The sequence below is a fragment of the Heterocephalus glaber genome, unplaced genomic scaffold (genome assembly GCF_053883595.1).
Source record: "Heterocephalus glaber isolate CG9 unplaced genomic scaffold, H.glaber_assembly_v1.0 deba00000347, whole genome shotgun sequence".
Taxonomy (NCBI): domain Eukaryota; kingdom Metazoa; phylum Chordata; class Mammalia; order Rodentia; family Bathyergidae; genus Heterocephalus; species Heterocephalus glaber.
The window spans coordinates 15,522,146-15,543,687 of record NW_028258143.1 but is presented as its reverse complement, the minus strand read 5'-3'; the positions used below and the strand labels follow the sequence as shown (position 1 = coordinate 15,543,687).

The window sequence follows — 21,542 nt, the reverse complement described above, 5'->3', positions numbered from 1 at the left end:
ATGAATGACTAGTAGCATCCTAAAAGACTCACTGACTGAGGACTTATTACCAGTGCTGGATGTCCAACATCCCTGGCCCTAGTTCATCTTCCTTGTGAAGCCCAAAAATGTGCTCCCACAAATTTATGAAATGCTGTATGGATAATATCATGCCTATTAAAAACCAACAGCATAACAGGACCTAAAATACCACAGTAAAACATGTGTTAATGATGAGAGAAACTGAAAGAAGAAAAATGGGATAGGTTTAGAGAACAACTAAAATGAACTTCTTAATACTTCTGATGCCCATTTCTAAAGAAGCAAAGATTGAGTCAGGCATGGTGATCCCACCACTCAGGAGGCAGAGGCAAGAGGATCACTGTAAGTTTGAGGTCAACCTGTTCTACATAGTGAGTTCAAGCCCCCCCTGGACTACATAGCAAGACACTAAGTAAATACATAAATAAATAAATCTAAACATTAAAAGTGCTTGTAAAAGACCCCCTCCTTGGCAAACTCTCTCTCCTCTTCATCTCCAGATTTGGTTAGCACCTGAGGCTTGAAAGAAAAGAGCAGCCACTTGCTCCCCCAGCCTCTCCAACTGCACCAAAGGGAAAAATTATCCTTTGACCCCTGAAGCCATTTACTAATGACCTACAGCATGAGATTGAATGGCTTTTCTCATTAGTGCATGACTATATTGCAAATGTTATTGCCAGCTAGCCGATTATAAAAGCATAAAGAGAAAGTAATTAGCACAATCATTTTACATAGAGTAAATTTTAGTGCAACTGGTTTGTCAGAGATGCAATTTCATGGGATCACAGCCATGCATTAATGGCGTTATGGGAAACTATTAATTTGTTATTTGAAATGAAGTCCTTATCTCTGGCCAGTTAGTTCAGTGAGTTAGTGCCTGACACGAAGGAGGTCAAGGGCACAGTTTTGCCTCCAGTACAGTCCAGTCTGACTTTGTGTGTTGAGCAAGTGCTCAATGGTCCTCCCAGCCAGCCAGTGTAGGGGGCTGATTATCCCAAGTAGATATTTTCCAGAGTTCCATGAACATAGATGACTTGGGAAGACTGCAGGCAAAATTTCTATTCAAAGTGCACACAAGTGAGACAACACAAAGGCTTTTTGGGGTGATAGAGCTGTTTTCTAACTGGACTGTTGTGGATTCACAAACCTACCCATATGATAAAGTTCTATAAATCTATACACACACACACACACACACACACACAAGTACAAATAATAATGGGGAAATCTAACTAAGATTAGTGAACTGTATCAAGGTCAATATCTTGGTTATGATATTGTAGTATAGGTTTTGGTGACATGTTAATTTAAAGTAAACCATGTAAAGGGTACACAGGATCTCTGTGTGATTGCTCACAACCACACGTTCCCTTACAACTGTAACTGTAAACTTTTTATTGAGAATGAAAAAATGCAACTAGAGCTCATTATGAATAGATAGGATAAGCTTTGTATCTACTAGGCAGCAGAGAATTCAAGAAAAAAGTTTCAGGAAACCGTATCTCCTGAACTGCATCTCAGTGCTCTAAACATATAGTTCTTGCAAAACCTCAGTTGCCCATGAACTAGCACAAACAATCAACAAGTGGGATCTCTTCTTATTAAAAAGTTTCTGCACAGGAATGGAAACCACCAGCAGTGTGAAAAGACAACCCACAATGTGGGAAAAAACCTTCACCTGCTCTTCCTCAGACAAAGGTCTACAATCCAGAATCTATAAAGAACTTAAAAAAAAATCAGACCCACCAAATGTAAAGACCCAATCCAAAAATGGGCATCTGAAAAGAACAGACATTTCTCAGACTAAGAAGTAGAAATAGAAAATAAACATATGAAAAAATGTTCAACATCACTGGTCATTCAAGAGATGCAAATGCAAACAACTCTGAAATTCCACCTCACCCCAGAAAGAATAGCTGCTATCATGAAAAAGTCCAATAACAAATGCTGGCAGGGCTGTGGGCAAAGAGGTACTCTGCTCCACTGCTGGTGGGAGTGTAGACTGGTGCAACCACTGTGGAAGTCAGTATGGAGATACCTGAAAAAACTAGGACTGGAAGTCCCATTTGACCCAGCTATTCCCCTGCTAGGTATCTTCCCCAAAGAATTAAAAGAATCATGCCACAGTGATATATGTGCACCCATATTTATAGCTGCACAATTTTTAATAGGTAAAACTTGGAAGCCACCCAAATGCCCATCAACTGGAGACTGGATCAAGAAAATGTGAGTTTTTTTATAAAATGGAGTATTACTCGGCCATCAAAAATGAGAAATTAGAGACATTTATAGCTAAATCAATGCACACTGAGGAGACACTCTTAAGTGAAATAAATAAGACACCCATGTGTAAATACTGAATAGTTTCTCTAGTGTGAGAAACTGAAAGTGTAAATGAGGACTAAAAGGTATAATAGATGATGTGACATAGGAAGAAAAGGGGCAAAGAAGAAGGAGAAGTGAGAGGGGTAAGGGAAAGGAAAGAAAGGAATGGAATTAATATGAGAAAATGGAAAAATAGAAACAAAGTCTATAAATAGGAAAGGATGGAGGGGTTGAAAGGAGGGCAGGGGAAGGGGGAAAAATAAGAACCAAGAGAGATTATGGAAAGGTGCAAATTTGCAAAGATGAATGTCATTATATTGTATACGTAAAATGTACCAATAAAATAATATTTTTAAAAAACATGTAGTTCTCCTTCACCTCTTCTTCATAAAGTATAAATCCTAGATATTCCAATTTGCCATTCTCTAATCCTGTCAAATTTATTCATATTAGATATTGTTAGTCTCATTACTGAGTCAAGTGTGAATTCCTAGTGTTTGGATTTTCAAAGGAAAAAATGAGAAAACAGTAATCTTTTAGAAAATTATTTTCAGTCATCCCAAATAACAATCATCTCAAATACAAAATCATATCAGCCCTCCACTGAGAAAAGAGCTCCTTATCAATCAATCTTTTTAGTTAGCCAAACAAAATATATCTGAATGCCATATTTAGCCTTAGTGTACAAGTTTCGTAAGTGATAAACAAAGACAGTTGATACTTGGGTTCACTTTGGAAAGAGCTGCAAAATGATTATGTAGAGTTTTTTTAATTGTTTTGTTTTGTCTGTAGTATTGAGGATTAAACCCAGGGCCTTGCATCTGCTAGGAGAGTACTTTACTACTGAGCTCCATCACCAGCCCTTCTGTACAGTTCTACCATGGGAAAATACTCAGAATAAACTCACCAACCAAATGTCTAGGCTGCTTTTGCTTCTCATCTCCACAAGTCCTCATGAGCTCTTCTATAAGAAAATGTTCCCTGGACAATGGTGTTAGGGAAATGCTGTGCTACAAACCCAACCCTCCATAGAATTCAGGAATTAATGTCCACCTGGAGCTTCAGAATGTGCCTTTGTTTGGAAATAGAGTCTTTGTAGATATAAGCAAAATGAAGATAGTGTTATACTGAGTGAGAGTGGATCCTAAATCCAATGGCCAACATTATTATAAGAAGAGGGGAGGACACCTAGGGACACACTTCAGGAAGTAGCCCGTGTAACCATGAAGGCAAAGAGGAACGATGCTGCTCCAAGCCAAGGAACACTGAAGATTGTTAGCAGCCACCAGAAGCCAGGAGAGAGGCATAAAACTCTTTCTTACAGCCTCCAGAAGGAGCCCACCCAGGATGATTTCAGATTTTGGCCTTGAACTGTGAGCAAATAAATTTTTATGATTTTGTGATCTGTTATAACACCTCTAGGAAATGAATAGAACAACTCATCCTGCAGCTTATATTACCATGTTGAAAGCTTTAAAAAGTCCTGAAAGACCCCAAATTTATCTACCCATAGAAGTATTTTCTCCATAAAATATCCATTAATCTTCCATGGAACATATTACAAAAATGCTATTTTAGAGAATTTCAAATTTGCATGTGCCCATGAATCACTTGTGGAATTTATTAAGATGAAGACTCTAATCAGCAAGCCTGAGATGAGCGCTGATAGTCTGCATGTTTAATAAGCTCCAAGGTAACACTGATGCTGCTCAGCCCGAGACCATATATACAGCAGCAAGTTTGAAATTCCACGTATCAGGAGGCAAAGAGATAATGTGGATAATCTTCCACATCTTGCAGGCCTAGCTGAAAGGACAATAATTTTCCTATCTGTGGTGGTTTGCTTATGTTCTCTGCTCTTTGTCTTCCATGTGACTTGCTTTGAGTCATAAAATATTCATGGATATTCAAGAATATCAGTGGATGAAGAGCCTCTACCTCTTCAGACTGGGCCTCAGAATAAAGATGTAGAGAAGACCTCAACCCAACTAGTAGCCTGAATGCCAGTCTGGTCCAGCCATACCCAGCCAACTATATACCTATGAGAGAGAAACAAATGCTGACTATAATAAGCTACTGTCTTAGTTACTTTTTTCTCATTGTTGAGATAAAATACTCAACATCCAAAGTTAAAGACGGAAGATTTATTCACCTCAGTTTGTAAAGGCTTTAGTCTATAATCAGCTGGCTCTAAAGCAGGGTGGCATCACAGAGGAGAAAAGGTTCATGGTGGGCAGAAAGTAGCAAAGCAACAAAGGGTGACCACAGCTCTTTTTATCCCTTACATTTTACTTATGCTACTTAGAGTGGGTAAAACTTACACCCTTAATCTTAGTGCCCTTGATTTTAAGATTGTACCATGAATCAATCTCAGTGTTACACATTCTAGAACTAGTCCCGCTGAAAAAGCCCCACCTATGACCACATGAGGCTTTGGGGAGACATCTAAACACAAGCCATAACATTCTTCCCCTTGTATCCCCAAAGACTCATGCATATCCCTTTATGTAAAAGTCATTTAGTCTATCTCTAAGAATTGTCAAAGTTTTAACAGTTTTAGCATTGCTGAAAGGTCTAAGTCTAAAATCTCTTTTGAGGTTTAAGGCAAACTCTTAGCTGCAAGGCCATATACAAAGGAAAAGAAAGTGAAATACTCCTAACATTTAATGCTACAAGATAAATATTTTTATTCTAAAAGTTATAATCAGGGTGATAGCAAGGAATGGGAACAAAGACCAAAATCTAGCAAGGCAAACACTGAATATCAGTTTTAATTTCACCATCTCTGGCAATTAGTATCAAGTTGTGAACTTTAAAGGGCTTAGGTGGCTCTGCCTTTATGGCACTGTTGCAGTTGTAGTTCTCATAGTTTCTTTCTTGGACAGGTTCTGCTCTTTCCTTGCAGTTTTCTTTAGACATTCAGTATATTTGGCTTTTCTAAACTTTTAGGGTCTCTATTGAACCCCTGGCTTTACACTCATAGCTTTACACAATGCCTTCTCAGGGGCAAACTGCCTGACCTCCCAGGTCTTTTTCTGTAATCTGGGTAGAAGCCTTCTTGAACCCACAACTCTTGCATTTTGCACGTGCCTAAAATCAGCACCACGTAGATGATGCCAAGGTCTACCACCAGTTGGAGCAGTAGCCAGACTTTGTTTTTTTCTTGTCCGTAGGGATCTAGTGCCTATGAACTAAATCTCTAGGAACAACATTTTTAGGCCATCACCATTCGGGAACATGGTGCTCTGGGGCTTTTTTTTTTAAGCAAAATCTTTTACTTTTGTAATTTTGAGGCTGCAAAGGGTGGAGTCTTGCTGCTTTTTGTGATGCCTTTAGGCAATCTTTTTTATTCTCTTGTTCTTTTTTAGCAATCAAGATCTCTTATTTCATCTTTGTAGTCTATAGCTTTTTTTCTGGCCAAACTCAAAATGTTTTAAATCATTATTTGCTCTTGATTCTCAGCAGAAATCTGGCTAAAAGCCCCCAAGAGTTGCCATTTCACTGCCTCAATATTAGACTATCTTCGAATTTCTTCTGTCAGATTAATTAGTCCACCATCCTTAATCTCAGTCTCAGGCAGTCTGTGAACACAAGAAAAATGTAGACAAACTTTCTATCAAGGCTGTTAACACACATCATCTGAAGTCTAACAGCCAATGTAGTCCTTCTTAGCAGAAACCTCGTGAGCCTGATCTTTACTGGGAGAACTTTTATTATCATTCTGGTCTTCTGAGCTCTGACCAGAATCTTTCATTAAGTATAGCCTCAGGTGTTCTAGCTCTACTTTTTCAGCTGGCATCTCTAGACCTTTCTTAACTCTTCTCCTTCCCACAAGCCAGCTCTAAAAGTTTTTAAACCACGTTATCAGGTACAGTCACGGTAACAACCCCACTCCCAGTGCAAGTTCTGTCTTAGTTATATTTTTCTCATTGCTAAGATAAAATACCTGACACCCAAAGTTAAAGAGAGAAGATGTATTTACCTCACAGTTTGTAGCAGTTTTAGTTCATAATCAGCTGGCTCTAAGGCAGGATGTCATCACAGAGGAGAAACAGTTTATGGTGGGCAGAAGGTAGCAAAGCAACAAGGGGTGACCGCAGCTCTTTTTATCCCTTATATCTTATCTAGGCTACTTAGCATAGGTAGTACTTTCACCCTTATTCTTAGTGACCTTGATCATAGAATCATACCTGAATGAATCTCAGCATCATACACTATGATCTAGCCACTCTGATCTAGCAAGATCTAGCCTCAGAAAAAGCCCCACCTGTGACTACATGAAGCTTTGGAACAATATCTAAACACAAGCCATAACAGCTACTCATAGTTTGATTTTGTTGATTATCCAGCAAAAAAATAATAAGTATACTGTCTTGGTCTTCTACATATCCACCCATAGCTATGAATACAAAAACTTATGTATAAGCTAACCAGTACAAAAAGGTAAATGTTAGAATTCCTACTTAGAGAGCTTACTATATAGCTTGGGCAAAAAGTGATGTACAGATGAAAGAATAAATTGCAGGGTAAAATCATATGAGATTAAGAACAATAGAAGTTTGATATAATCTAAGTAGGCTACAGTCATCAGAGAAAGGTATGGATGAGCTTTGTATAAGTAAGAAAGTAGAGAAATCATTCTGGGTGTCTGAGGATGTCCTCTGGACAAAGGGTTCTAACAGAGAAAAATGTCACAAGTTAACAAAGTATTGATTGCAACATTCAAACCACCTCTTCTGACCATTATAGGGAAGCATACATACATTATATTACAGTGGCAGGCCATTTGTGACCATTTGGAGGAGAAAGAACATTGTACTGGTACATTATTCTCTTCTGGCACAGTAACAAAAGGAGGCACAATGAGGAGCAGCCAGTGACTGGCTTTCAGTACCCATGACAAAGTGAAGGCACTGAGGCCAGGGGCTGTGGGTGGGAGTCAGCACACATTATTTGCTTAGTGGAGCTGACGGAGGCTAAGAAATATTGGACCAGGAAAAAAAATGCTTTGCACCAAGTTACTTTTTATTTCTCAATTAATAAAAATGTCCTGGTCTGTCTTCAGTTTTTGTGGCTAGGTTCATGATGCATAGATTATAATTGTAAGCATTGAACAATTCTTCTGATGATGCACTGGGGATTAAAGGAACTTCAGAAGGAGTGGTTATGTTCAGAGTAACTATTCTCCTTCCCCAGATGGCTGCTCACCTTCAGCATTCATTCTCAAAAGGAGACATCGCAACAGCCATCCATACGTAATCCAGGACATGGAATCAATGTGCAGTGCCACCCATACCAATGATAATTATAATTAAGTTAGAATTATAATTAAGTTAGAAGTCTTCATAGATGTTCTGCCTCTACATACTCATTGTGTAGGATGGAAAACTGAGGCAAAACGTAATTTGCCCAACTCAGTAGGTGCTCTGAACAAGAATCTTGGATTTGGGATTTGCTGGCCATTGCTTTCCCACTTGTAGCAAGAAGTCTAATAATGATGGCAAGGCTATGTATTTTCTCCACACCCAGCCCTGCCAGGGGGTTCATAGTGGCTGCCCCTAAACATGGTCTCTGCCAAAGGACCTTAGTTAGAGACATCTCATCCTTGGGGAAGAGGAAGCATAGGACATACAGAAGCCAAGTTGTGGCCAATAGCAGGGGGAGAGTGAGTGTACATCAGGCTCTATACATCTCAGACTGTCCTGACCCCACATCAATACCCCTACCTCCCAACAATGGGACCAGAATTTTGAGAATATAGAGAGTCAGTAACCAAAAATGAAACAGCTAACATTTATTGAGCATTTTATGTGAACTAGCTTATTCAACTTCATCCATTTTACAGATAAGGAAACCGAAGCTTAAATAAATTGTTTAGATCCTTGATGCACAGATTTCAGTAGAGAAAGGATTCTAGGGTGAAATTTGTACTTTAGGACTCTTACCCATAACCTCCATTGTATATTAATTTGCCACTGAAATAATCTCTCTGCCACAGGCAAAATAAAATTTATGCAAGAATAGTCACATTCTCCTCACTCCACCCCACTAAAAGGATTCTGCTATTCTCAGTCAACTCTCTTACTCCATTCTTTGCCCATAGGGGAAAGGATTATCTTCTCTCTTAGGATGTAAGAACAAACAGGGTCTACTAAGACCTGGAAGAGGAAGAAAAGGACCAAGTCTTGTCAAAGAATGTTACATCAGTCTACAAGTAAAGAAAGGAGGAAAAGGAGAGAAATAAAAGGAGATGAGTCTAGTGATAGAAGTGAACAGTGACTAAGAAGCTCCAGGCAGTGTGTGATACAAACAGAGAGGAAACTGAAATGAGAAGTGCTGCTGGGGATTAATGTTTTCTGGTAGATAGAAAAAATAAAATGGAGGTGCTTTCATATGATTGTACAGTTATAAAATGTATTTCAGGAATGTGACACCATTCTAGAGGTAGGTAACTCTAATGAACCACAATTCTGAGACTGAAGTATATAAATCCAATTGATTCATATCTGTTAATATGGGAAGCAGAAAACTTCCCTCTGTGGAAACATGATACACACAGTGGGGTTAGGGCAATTCTGCATGTCACAGCAGACTCACAGCAAAGGCCATCAACCATGCAAAGGACAGGAGGGCAAGTAAGTAACCTGCAATCCAACATCTGATGTGTACTGGAAAAAAGAAAATAGCAAAAACTAAAAGTTCACAAAGAATACTTTTCCAAACACTTTGCTCTCAGGACATCTAGTGACCTAGCCAGAAGGTTGGAGAAGGTGTGTCTTGGCAGCAAACCTCCTGAAGATGGAGGCAGAAAAATGTCTTGTTCTATTCTCATGGTCCTAATACACCTCCAGATTATGAAAACTTGATCTTGTGTTCTATCTTGTATTGAAATACTAGAAAAATATAAACCAGAAGTTAATATAATATTATTGGGCCTGAAAGCTGAAGCAACAAGATCACGAGTTTGAGCTCATCCTGGTCAACGTAGCAACTTAGTGGGATCCTCTCTCAAAATAAAAAGGGGCTGGGAATATAGCTCAGTTGGAAGGCCCTGGGTTCCATCTTAGTGGTCCAAGAAAAGAAGGACAGGGAGAAAGAGCAGAAGAAGGAGATGGAGGAAAAGGAGGAGGAGCAGGAGGAGGGAGAAATCTGCCATTTGTGACAACATGGGTGAAGCTGGAGGACATTACACTAAGTGAAATAAACCAGATACAGAAAGAAAACTCCTCGCTCATATGTGGTATCTAACAAAATTCAAATTCATAGTAGCAGAGAGTAGAATGATGGTTAGCAGGGGTAGGGAGATAGAAGAAGTGAGGAAAGGTTGGTCACACATACAAAGTTACAGGCATGCCTAATGAATAAGTTTTGAGATCTAATGTACAGCATGAGGGCTATAGTTAATAATCAATTATTGTATACAAGAAATTTTCTTTTTTTCTTTTTTATACTTTTTACTTTATTAGTGCATGTGGGCAGAGAAGCTCAGCCAGTCCCAGCACCCGGAAGGAAGCTCCCCACCTCCATCCCAGGCTCCTAGGGCAGAGAAGGTGAGCAAGCCCCAACACCTGGAAGGAAGCTCCCCACCTCCATCCCAGGTTCCTAGGGCAGAGAAGCTCAGCCGATCCCAGCACCTGGAAGGAAACTCCCCCACCACCATCCCAAGCTCCTAGGGAAGAAAAGATGAGCTGTGTGGGCATGAGAAGCACCCCCCCCCACCCTGTGAAAATGAGAAAACACATAAACAAGCCTCAAAAACAGACTTCCAGATCACCTACAGCAACCCCAAAGGGAAACGAGATGGAACAATCAGATACTCAACCACCCGGACTCTCTGAACCGGCAACAAAAGAGGATCTGGGAAAAATGAAATCAGAAATAATTACTCAGATAACAGTGAAGATTTTGCTCATGGTGCAAGACATGATTAATAAATCTAGAGAGGACACAGATAAAAAAATAGAGGATCTGAGGAACATGATGGAATCCCAACATAGGAAACAAATGGAATCCATAAAACAGATTCAAACAGATTTCCAAGAGATTAAAAACTCCATCGAAAGTCTGTGGAGCAGAATGAACCAATGTAAAGATAGAATTTCACATATAGAAGATAAGATTGCAATTAGTGAGGAGGAAAAGAAAAATTGCTTTAAGATTGTAAGGAAACACGGGAAATCAATCCAGCAGCTGCTAGACGATGTAAAGAAGAATAACATAAGACAGATTGGAGTCAATTAAGAAAGAGGAGAGAGTGCAGATGACATAAAAAAACCGTTCACAGAAGTGGTGGCAGAAAATTTCCCAAGGAGGGGAAAAGAACTTGACATACAGATAAGTGAGGCATATAGGACTCCAGCTAGCCTTAATCAAAAAAAAATCTACACATAGGGATATAATAGTTAGGATTTCAGAAATCCAACAGAAGAACAAAATTCTACAAGCAGTGAGAGAAAAGAAACAAATCACATACAAAGGAAAGCCCATCAGAATCACAGAAGACTTCTCAACACAAACCATCAAGGCAAAAAGAGCTTGGAGTGATGTATTTCAAGCCCTAAAGGAAACCAGCCTCCAACCCAGATTGATGTACCCTGCAAAACTATCTTTCAAAATGGATGGAGAAATAAGATACTTTCATGATAAAGAGCACCTCAGGAACTTCATGAATACCAAACTGACACTCAAAAAAAATTTTAAACAATACCCTAGGAAAAGACAATGAGGATCACAACCCCAGGAAACCCAGCAGAATGAATCCATTGGGTGTGACAAATTAAATGCAAAGGAGGAGAATTCAACAAAAAGAAAAAGTCATGACAAGGCTTTTAAAACTTTTAACTTCATCTCCCTAATGAGTGTATAATTCAATCTTATTATTGTACTGATTAGTATTTTTCTGATTCTAGAATTGCACACCATTCCTTGTGCTATACTGGCTATTTATCATCTTCTTATGTCTACATTTTAATTGGGTTGTCTATTATTGAGCTCTAAGAATTCTTTATATATTCTGCTCATAGGTTATATGCATTGTAAATATAGTCTGTTTAAGGACTACTTTTCATTTTAATGATGTCATTTAAAGTTTGAAATAGTGAAATAGCTCGAAATAGTTATCAATTTTTTTCTTTCATACATCATGTTTTTTGTATCCTAGGTAGTTCTTGCCTACCCTGAATTCATAAATATTTTCCCTTGTAATTTCTTCTTAAGGTTTTATAATTTTAGGCTTTCTTATTTAGGTTCATAGATCCCTTTAAGTTATTTTCATGTATGGAAAAAAAGGGTTGAGGTTAATTTTTTATATATGGATACCAGGTGTTCTAGTGCCATTTGCTGAAAACACTATCTTTTCCTCTGCTCTTGAATTGAGTTTATATTCTATAAAATGCTAATGTTAAATAATCTTTCAAAACTCAGTGGACCATGTGTGTGTGGTTCTTTTTCTAGATTCTCTCTTTTATTCAAATGATCTATATGTCTTTCTTTACATCAACACTGCCTTGACTACTGTAGCTTTAGAGGAAGTCTTAAAATTAGGTATTAAACATCTTCCAACGCTGTTTTTTTTTTCTTTTTCTTTTTACTTTTCTAGGTCCTTTGTACTCCTACATAACTTTTAAATTTCAATGTCCAATTCTTCATTTATAGCAAGTATGCACAGACCTGAATTTGTATATATACCTTGTGTTTTCTAATCCTGCTAAATTCAAGTACAAGTTCTAGGGGCTCCTAGAGATTTCTTAGTATTTTCTCTCTAGATGATCATTTCATCTACATATAAAGATTTTGCTTCTACCGTGCCAATCCTATTCTAGTTGTGTCATTTTATTGCCAGACTATTTTGATGGGGACTAGGTTTTGGACAGATAAAGAGTAAGCATATCTTCCCTTGTTCCCCACCTTAAGGAGAAAGCATTGTATCTTCTCCATTTATATAAGGCGTTCTCACTGGAAGTATGGAATACATGTCTTTAATCTGTTGAGAAGTTTCTGTTCTACTTCTAGTCTCCTGATAACTTTTACCATGATCAGCTGTAGAATTTAGTCCAATACTTTTTCTCCAACTAGTGACAGGATCATATGGCTTTTTCCTTTCCTCTGTTAAAACGACTTTTGGAGGTGGATCTTCCAATGCTTAACAAACACTGCCATCCCTGTAACAAAACCACTTTCTACATCCTGCCAGATCTGACTTCTAAGAGTTTGTTTTGTTAAACAAATTTCTATCTATGTTCATACTTTTTTCTTCTATTATCTTTATCGTTTTAGGATTAGCACAATGTTGAGTTCCTAAAATGAGGGGAGAAGTGTTCCTTCTTTTTTCAGCTTTAATTGTTTGATATAATTTATCAGTTAAAATGTTTATGAGCCTGCTGTTGTCATATAGGTAGGTTTTCAAGCTTGGAATATACTTTCTTTAATAGGTGCTATTCAAATTTTATATTTCCTCCAGAGTTAGTTTCATTAATTTGTCTTCTAAGTTATTTCTTAGAAGTTGTCAAATTTATTTCAAAACAGATTTTTGTAATATGCTTTCTATATCCTTTTAAATTCTGTAAAATCTGTGGTAATGTCTCCTAGATCTTAATATTGTAATTTAAAAAATGTATAACTGATATTGTGTAACAGAAAGAAAAGGTCTAAAAGAGCAGGGGAATTGGGAGGGGTAGGGGAAGGGAAAAAAGGGAAAGGGAAAAATATGAGAAGAGGAAAAAAAATGGAAACAAGTTCTCTGCAAATAGGGAGGGGTGGAGGGGGTGAAGGGAGGGCAAGGGAAGGGGAAAAAAATAAGAACCAAGAGACTCATGTAATGGTACAAGATCCCAATGATGCATGTAACTGTATTTTATACCTAAAATGTACCAATAAAGTTAATGGGGGAAAAAAACATTTATTAGTGCATGTGTGTAGTACATAATGTTCACATTCTCTGTGTGGCATCGGTGTACAACATGCACATATAGCATATACACAACACATTTTAATTCCACCCCCTCTTCTTTTCCTCCTTCACCCCTCTACTGCTTTGATCTCTTTCCTTTTTCTGTACTTGTTTGCATCACCTAATGTTTACTTTTCTTGTGTGGAATTGGTACATGTACATAATGCATCTCAATACCTTCTTTAATCCCTTACCCTTTCCTTCCTTCTATCTCTTGATTCCCTTCCCCTTGAGAATCATCTGTCTCCCTGTTAGCCATTTCTTCTTTTGCTCTTTATTTTCACTTGGGGCTTCTCATATAATAGGAACCATGTGATATTTAAGGTTGTGTGTCTGATTTATTTCACTTAACATTATGGTCTCAAGATGTATCCATTTTCCTACAAACATCTCAAGTTTATCTTTCCTTATGGCAGAGTAGTACTCCATGATGTATAAATACCACATTTTCTTTATCCATTCATCTCTTAATGGACATAAGATTTAGCTATTAGAAATTTTGCTGCTATAAACATGAGTATTTTTTCCTCCCACAAAAAAATAGTAACCAAAAATATATGAATAGATGGATATATTAATTAGCTTGACTATTGTAATTAACTCACAATATATGTATTATATATAAATATATTTAGGTGTATATTGACTACATGCTGTACATCTTAAATTTCAATTAAAAATTCATACATGATTTCAATTTAAAAAGTATTGATAATATATTTAGATTGCATATGCTAATTTAAGGGGCATAGAGCAGGGCATATCTGTCCTGCAGGGAAGTAAATATTTCAATCTGAGCTCTGGAATAACAATGAGCCCTGCAAAGTGGATTTAGGACATGATGCAGAAGGCCGGGGATTTAGCTCAGTGGTTCTGGGGCCTGCCGCGCAAGCACAAGGTCCGGAGTTCAATCCCCAGTGCCAAAAAAAAAAAAAAAGACATAATGCAGAAACCACAGGGACTATGAGGAAGCCCATGGGGAAGAGGAGCCCAGAGGTCTGAACCTTCAGCAAACAGCTGAACCTTCAGCTTCTCAGTTGCTTAGCAACCTCCTGCCTAGAGATTACGAGTGAGTCTTTCATATGTCTGCAGTGAGCTATTTGTTGTAAGCAGCAAAATTATATCTGAGATACCAAAGAGTTACTTTGGCTTTTGGAGGTGACAGGCACACAACCAGAACAGTCAGTCACCAAGATTTTTTAGGTTTGGACCATGAGTTGCCCTGAGGTTTCAAAAGAAATAGGACACAGTCCCAAAGACTCCCTAAAACATACACTACCTCTGCAACACATACTCACATATGTGAAGTTATTGAAAAGAAATAAAACTACTTCTCTGAGTATTTTCCATTATATTTTGTGTGTTCTGGAAATGCACTGAATTATCTTACTTGTTTTTGCATACATGTATTCTCATGACCATTTTAATGTTAAGAAACTCAACTTCTTTACAAAGGACTATCTAAGAAAAGGAAAGAATAAGTAGGTAAACAGTATCCTGAGGTTAAGTTATAACAGAGTATTTTGTGACCCAATCATCCTACTATTCCCTAAAGTCATTGGTATGCAAAAATAGTCACAATAGAAACAGGCTTAATTTCAGTATAAAAGTATATTTGAAAGGGAAAGAACTGACGTACCAACCCCCCACCCCAGCATCTAAAACAAGGAGATAAAGAAATCTGAAGTAGTTCCTTCCCAAAAAAGCCTTGATGACAAAGAAGACCCATAAGGTTCCAGAAATAAAATGACTTCTACATAGAGAAAACTCTAAACTGGATTCAAAGATGGCGTCTTGCATGTAGATGGTGCATAAGGCTCTCTAGTACATGTCATTGGCCTGGAAAAATGATATGCCTGGTGTGTGAAATGAAGTAGGACACAGATCACAGCTGGCACCTCTGGAATGAGATCATCCTTCCTCTCATTGCCCTGGGGAGCAGGCACAGCAGGTACACTCTGGCTGGATAGAGGCACAGAATATCTCTCCCACATAAATATCATAATATCTCTCTTGGGTAGAGGCATACAGGCATTCCACTAGGCACAGTATCATCCTGAGAGTTCCAAAAGGCAAGTAAAGGAAATACAGCATACCTGTTATATTTATATGTGCTTTGTTCCCCCACAGTGCCAGTATTGGGAGCTTTGTCTCCAGTATGGAGAAGTGAGAGATAGTGGGACCTTTAAGACATGGGGCCTAGTGGGAGGGAATAAGGTCACTGGGAGTGCTGCCCTTGCAAGGGATAAACTACTACAGTTCTTAGGGGACCCCAGTTAGTTCCCATAAATGTGAATTTTTATAAATGAAACTGCCCCCCTCCCAATCTCTGGCTTCCTGTCTTGCCTTATGATCTCTCCTTCTCAAATGGATTACCATCAAGGAGGCTCTCACTAGAGGCCAAATTGATAGAACCACAAAATCTAGGACTTTTGCTTCCAGATGCAAGCTAAATAAATTTCCTTTTTCTCTTAAGTATCCAGCCTCAGGTATTTTATTAGAGCATCAGAAAAGCTGACTTAATACTACATCAAACTACAAAAAATCTCATTTACTAATATGGCCTTTTGGAATTATTGCTGGTTTTAATGTAACCTAAAAGGAATAAAAAATGAAATGAAGAGATGTGTACCAAGAATACTATGGGACAATTCATATCGCATATCTTTCCTAAGACTGATGCAGTCTAGTTGCTGGCCCCCACCCACATAACTATCTAGCCACCTAACAGAACTACTGTTCTATTTAGGTATTCTGAGATGACACTGAATACATTTGTTTTTCACAAGTGTGTGTATATTTTACTTTTAAGAAATTGTGTCCAGGAAATATCAGTTGGATTCACAAGGGGATTTCAAGTCCAGAATCAATGAAAGACACTCACTGACCACACCTAAGTTCTCATACACTAGAAAATGTAAATATATTGTTAGACAGAAAGGACACTGAAAAATTTAGAGATGCGATCATGAGATGGGAAACACATTCATACATGGGAAGAAAAAAGGGAAAAAAGACAAGTTTGATAAAATGTTATTATTGAATCTCTGTGGTGATGGGCAGAAAGGGTTCATTATACTTCTCATTGTAATTGTTTCACTGAATAAAACATTTTTTAAAACAATGTGCAAAAACAAGGAGAGGTAATTGGATTTTCAGTATTTTCTTCACACTTTGCCATTGTGAAGCCAGTCCAAACAACATGGAACTGGGTATAGTGGCAAACATCTTAGATCTATACAAGTAATCTATCTAGTTATTTAACGTATTAGACTTGCCTGAATTCAGATGTGGAAGGTTGAGTTAACCTCACCCTTGGCTTCCAACACATTATCAGCAGCTTACACAAGTCTTCTCAGTTGTATCTGTGTCCACATTTCTTCCCATTGCTCTCACCCACACTTATACAAGTACCCTTCTCATTCAATCAAGTGTAAAATTTTTGTATGTGTTCTTAAAAAAAAAAAATCTCTATGCATAAATACGTCACAAATACATTCAGTCGTAAAAATATCAAGGTGGATCTCTATAAATTAATTATTTTTAATTAATTGAGAAAGGCATATTCCATTTATTTGGAAGAAAGTACAAAAATGTTATTAACCATATATAATCATACCAGTTTGGCACTGGAAGATATAAATCAGTGACTGAAACATTGCTATATTTTTCTCTCATCAATAGTGATAAAATAGTGCTAGTTTTTTAAAAATTCTATGAAGAATGTATAGCCTTGTTGGATCTTTTTCTATGAAGCTTAGATGAAATGTTGTTTTTACCATCAGCAAAATCAAAACTGAAGCAAACAATAATGCAATAAAAGTCTCTGTGTTTTCAGTTACCTCTGCTTTACACCTGGGCAGCTATTATCTGGCTTCTTTATAAACTACATACATGGGAGTTCTTATCACATAGTCAAACTCTAACTTTCAAAGGAAAAATGACAGCATCCAGCAGATGTTCCTTACTTAGTGGAGAGGGGAGCCCCAGGACAGACAGACAAGATTGATGGATATACTAAAATTAGACCATCCCTGAAACATCGCCTTGCAAGAAGTCCCATAATGAACATGGAGAATAGAATGAACAATACCTGTCGATTAGGGTCCTTGTTGCCTCCACTGAACAGCATCAGTGATTTCTGTTATTGTTCACTTTGTGAATAAATCCTCCTCCCTTTTTCTCACCAGTCTCACTTTGTCTAGAAATGTTTACTAGAAATATTAATGCATTGTTGCAAAAGACCATTACTTGATTTTTGTGTAACTCACTAAAATACATCTTTCTCTTCTTTTAACTCATATGAGGAAATTAATTTTGTTTTAATTACTTTTTAATTACTGCTTTAAGAAACTAAAAATCATGTGAATTAGGAGACAGGTGCACTATGCAAACTATCAAAAATATAAACAGGCCCTCCCCAACTTACAAACCGGGTACATTTGTAAAGTCTCTTAACAAGTCTGGTGTTGAGAATTCAGAGTATTTTTCCCATAAAGATATGCTGCACTATTTGATTAATTTTCTAGAAGACACAAAAATCTCTCTACCCCGTAAACACTGACAAATTATTTTCAAACAACATTGTTCTCCAAGTGTGCTCCTCACACTACAGAGGGCCACTGGACACTTTCAAGGGTCAAAGAATCAAAGTCAAATCTACTTTCTCAAAATATCCGGAGGTGTTATTTACCTTTTCACTGTGTTGACACTTGCACTGATAGCCCAAAAGCTATACTAGATAAAAACCACTGAATCCTTAACCCAAATCAAACCAATGGCACTGAACCAGTAATCTTCCTGTCCTTCACCACCATTTGTTCACAATAAAACAAAAATGCTTGTTTCACTTAAGAATATCGATAAAGCAATAAACATTATTAATTTTATTAAGTGACTATTTTGAGTACCCTGCACACTTTCAATATGCTGCATCACAAAAGGTAAAACGTGTATCTTGGGCCCGGGGATTTAGCTCACCGAGCGTGTTTCTTGAAAATCTGACAGCAAGCAGTGGGAATACTGGAAAGAAAGATCTTCCTGCCCTATCCCAGAACTGAGTCCCCTTCTGTCCAACAGATCTGTGTTAGGAACCATCAATAATTCCCCAGCAAATGCAGTCATAGAGGAGGAGTGGAGCTGGGGGCGGGGGGCTGCATGGGAAATTTCCTAGTGAAAAGAAACATTCTAAAGCTTCTTATACAAATATGAATTAAAGGAGAAAAATAAAGCAAAGATTTAAATCTTCCATAGCCATAAAAGAGATCAGAAAACAAGTAACCAGGGCTTACCTTCCGTACAGCTGCTCCCACAACTTCTGATAAGATAGATTCGTCCATTTTATTTACAGGTGGATTATCTGATTCACTTTCCTCATCGCTGAAACACAATGACTGACACCCACAACTTAAAGAAGGAAATAATTATTTTGGATCACATTTTGGCAGTTTCAGTCTAAGGTGGGCAAAAAGAGGAACTAGTAAGAATGATTCACTCTTTCAGACCATCCCTCCAGTGACCCACCTCTTCTGACCAGACCTGGCCACCTAATAGCAAGTCAGCTGCAATACCCCTATATTCTAATCACCTTCCAAAAGTTCTGCCTACGCACTCATTAGGCTCTTAGAGGACATCTAGATGTAAACAGTAACTGGATGTATCCCTAGTATGCAGCAGTGACCAGCATGCAGCAGCTTCCTCATATCTATTTGTTGGGGGATGGATGGACAGATGGACAGATGGATGGATGGATGAAAAATAGATGGTGAGATATCCTAGAGGAAATAAAGGCCAAGATGTAGAAGGTGTTTGAGCAACTTGAAAGAACAACTACATTACCCAACTATCCAGCACCACTGGTAAGATAAATTAAATATTTACACATTAGAGGACAATTAATTGGGGCAGGAGATTTAGCTCAGTGGTTCTGCCGCCTGCCTTGCAGGTGCAAGGTCACAAGTTCAATCCCCGGTACAAAAAAAAAAAAAGACAACTAATTAACCTTAGAATGGAACACCCAAGGATACATTCATGCACATAGACTGGATTGGTTGGTTATGAATAAAAAGAATACTTAAAAGTAGGAAGGTAGGATGAAAATAAATGGTAAATGAAACAAGGGTAGATGATTCAAAGGTCTCCTGGGAGTATTAAAATTTTGAACTCCATCTTGCCCTGGCACTTGAGTTGGTGGGAAAGATAGAGCACTCCAGGTAGAAAAGAACACATGATTCCACCTGCACTAATAATGTGGCTATCTTTACCAGAGACCTCATGTAGGGTTATGGAAAAAGGTTAGATCATAAGAGGAAGAATCTCATTTTGCCTCCAGAGAAAACTTAGCATTCCAGTACACTACTCTCCTTATAACTTATTCCAAATTTAAAGCATTCATCATTATAACTGTTGGATTTATCTGTCCGCTTACTCTCTTCTACACCAGAATAGCAATAAAACCTCTTGAAAAAAAGCAACTATTATTACATGATTAGAGAGCACTCAGTTCTTAATAGCATTTCAACAATGAGCATACCTGGCTTTTGACAATTCAATTCAGGTCAAGTCAAGCTGCTTTTACTGAACAACACTGCATACCAGGAGCTAAGTACCAGGAAAACAAAGATGAATATCTGATGGTCCCTCCCTTTCAGGAGCTAACAGTTCTACAGAGAATGCAAATGGCTACATGAATGAAAACCCAGTGTGTCCACAATGGAACCCCATACCAGTACGTTCTTTCAGAGCAGCAGTCCACCAAATCATAGTTTCCTATTTATTCTAAGAGTAATATTCAGCTTTCTTTATCCCTATAGATATACTCTGCAAATGTTTCCACAAAAGTTCTATCACAAATAATATGAATTAATAAAATCTATTAGACAATAGATTGTTCCAGGAAAATGTTAGACCAAAGAACTAAAGAAATCTGAACCCTAAGTGTGTCAAGCTTAGAGCTATTGCTGGAACTAGTGATAAAAGGAAGAGAGGGAGTCCGTCATCTTTGTCACTGCACCTGGCATGGAGAAATGTACTCTCCTTCTCCATCTCAGCAGGTATGCAAAAGAATGCCTGTGCTAAACTCTAGTACAAACCATCTTCTATGAGTAAGGTAGTTCTGGACTACTGACCTTCAAGCCTTCCAACCCAGCATGGGATCTGATGAGACCAATGACAAGTCATTCAAGCTCAGAGCTTGAGGAACAAATCTGTAATGTTATCTAGTGTCTGTTCTGTGTATGACCATAGAGAAGAATTTCCCTCAAACAAAAGACAGAATGTGCCCTTACTTGGAAATAGAGTTTCTTCAGATATAAGCAAAGTGAAGATGGTGTCATACTGGAACGGGATGGATCCTAGCTGAACCTCTAGACATTGATCAGAGGTCAAAGTGGAGTCTGCAGGCTGAGGTCCAAGGAACCTTCCTGGAGAGACCTGAGAAATCATGTCAGAAAGCAGACCCAGAGGCCCAATGGAAGCTAGTCCCAGACAGCTCTGAATGGAAACAGGATATTCCATAGGGGTTGCGAACTTCTCCATGCAGAAGCACAGGACAAGGGCATTTTCTGAGATTTAAAGTTTGATAATGATAGTCTTTCCCTAAAACAAGGAGCAGTTAGAATTCAGCTCAATAGAGAAATATGTGTAGAAACAAAAATGCAGCTCATGGGAAGTTGTGATGATGGCTTTGTTATCTCTTGTTCTTTTTTTTTTTTTTTTTTTTGGTACTGGGGATTGAACTTAGGACCTTCCTCTTGCGAGGCAGGGGGCGGAACCACTGAGCTAAATCCCCGGCCCTGTTATCTCTTGTTCTTGTTTGTCTTCATCTTAGTTACCAGAAATTGGCCCCATATAATTCCTCACATAAAGTATATCATAATATAAAACTAACTTCTGACATTCAGGAAAAAAAACTAGCATAGACAAAAATATATATTTAAATGCAATTAAAATAATTCTGCTACTTCATTCTCCTCTTATATTTTTTTAATGTACTTGAGTACAGAATAAAGAGAGGATGGTAGCAAGGGAGAGGAAAGCCATTCCTAAATATGGGATACTTCTTACTTGCAGATCTAGCCTCTGTCCTTCACTGTCTGATCGCCCCGAGAGTAACTTTTTATTGACTCACTAAACGGGCTGTGCTGCCTTCCTGGTTCCAGTTGGGCATTAGGCAGCATCCCCAAGACACTGGAGTGTAGGAAGGTAAGTTTCGGATGCTGATTCCAGGACTTGCTAGGCTTTGGCCTTC

At 38.1% G+C, this 21,542-nt stretch overlaps 1 long non-coding RNA gene across 3 annotated transcripts in view; it reads right to left on the bottom strand.

Annotated features, from left to right (window-relative positions):
* The window catches only part of LOC147829867 (uncharacterized), a 79,442-nt gene extending 60,303 nt beyond the window's left edge, over positions 1-19,139 (bottom strand). For all 3 annotated transcript variants that reach the window (XR_015446086.1, XR_015446088.1, XR_015446092.1), the window contains exon 1: positions 18,586-19,139. This is a non-coding gene — a long non-coding RNA (uncharacterized LOC147829867). The remainder of the gene's footprint in view (positions 1-18,585) is intronic.
* Between the last annotated feature and the right edge of the window lie 2,403 nt (positions 19,140-21,542).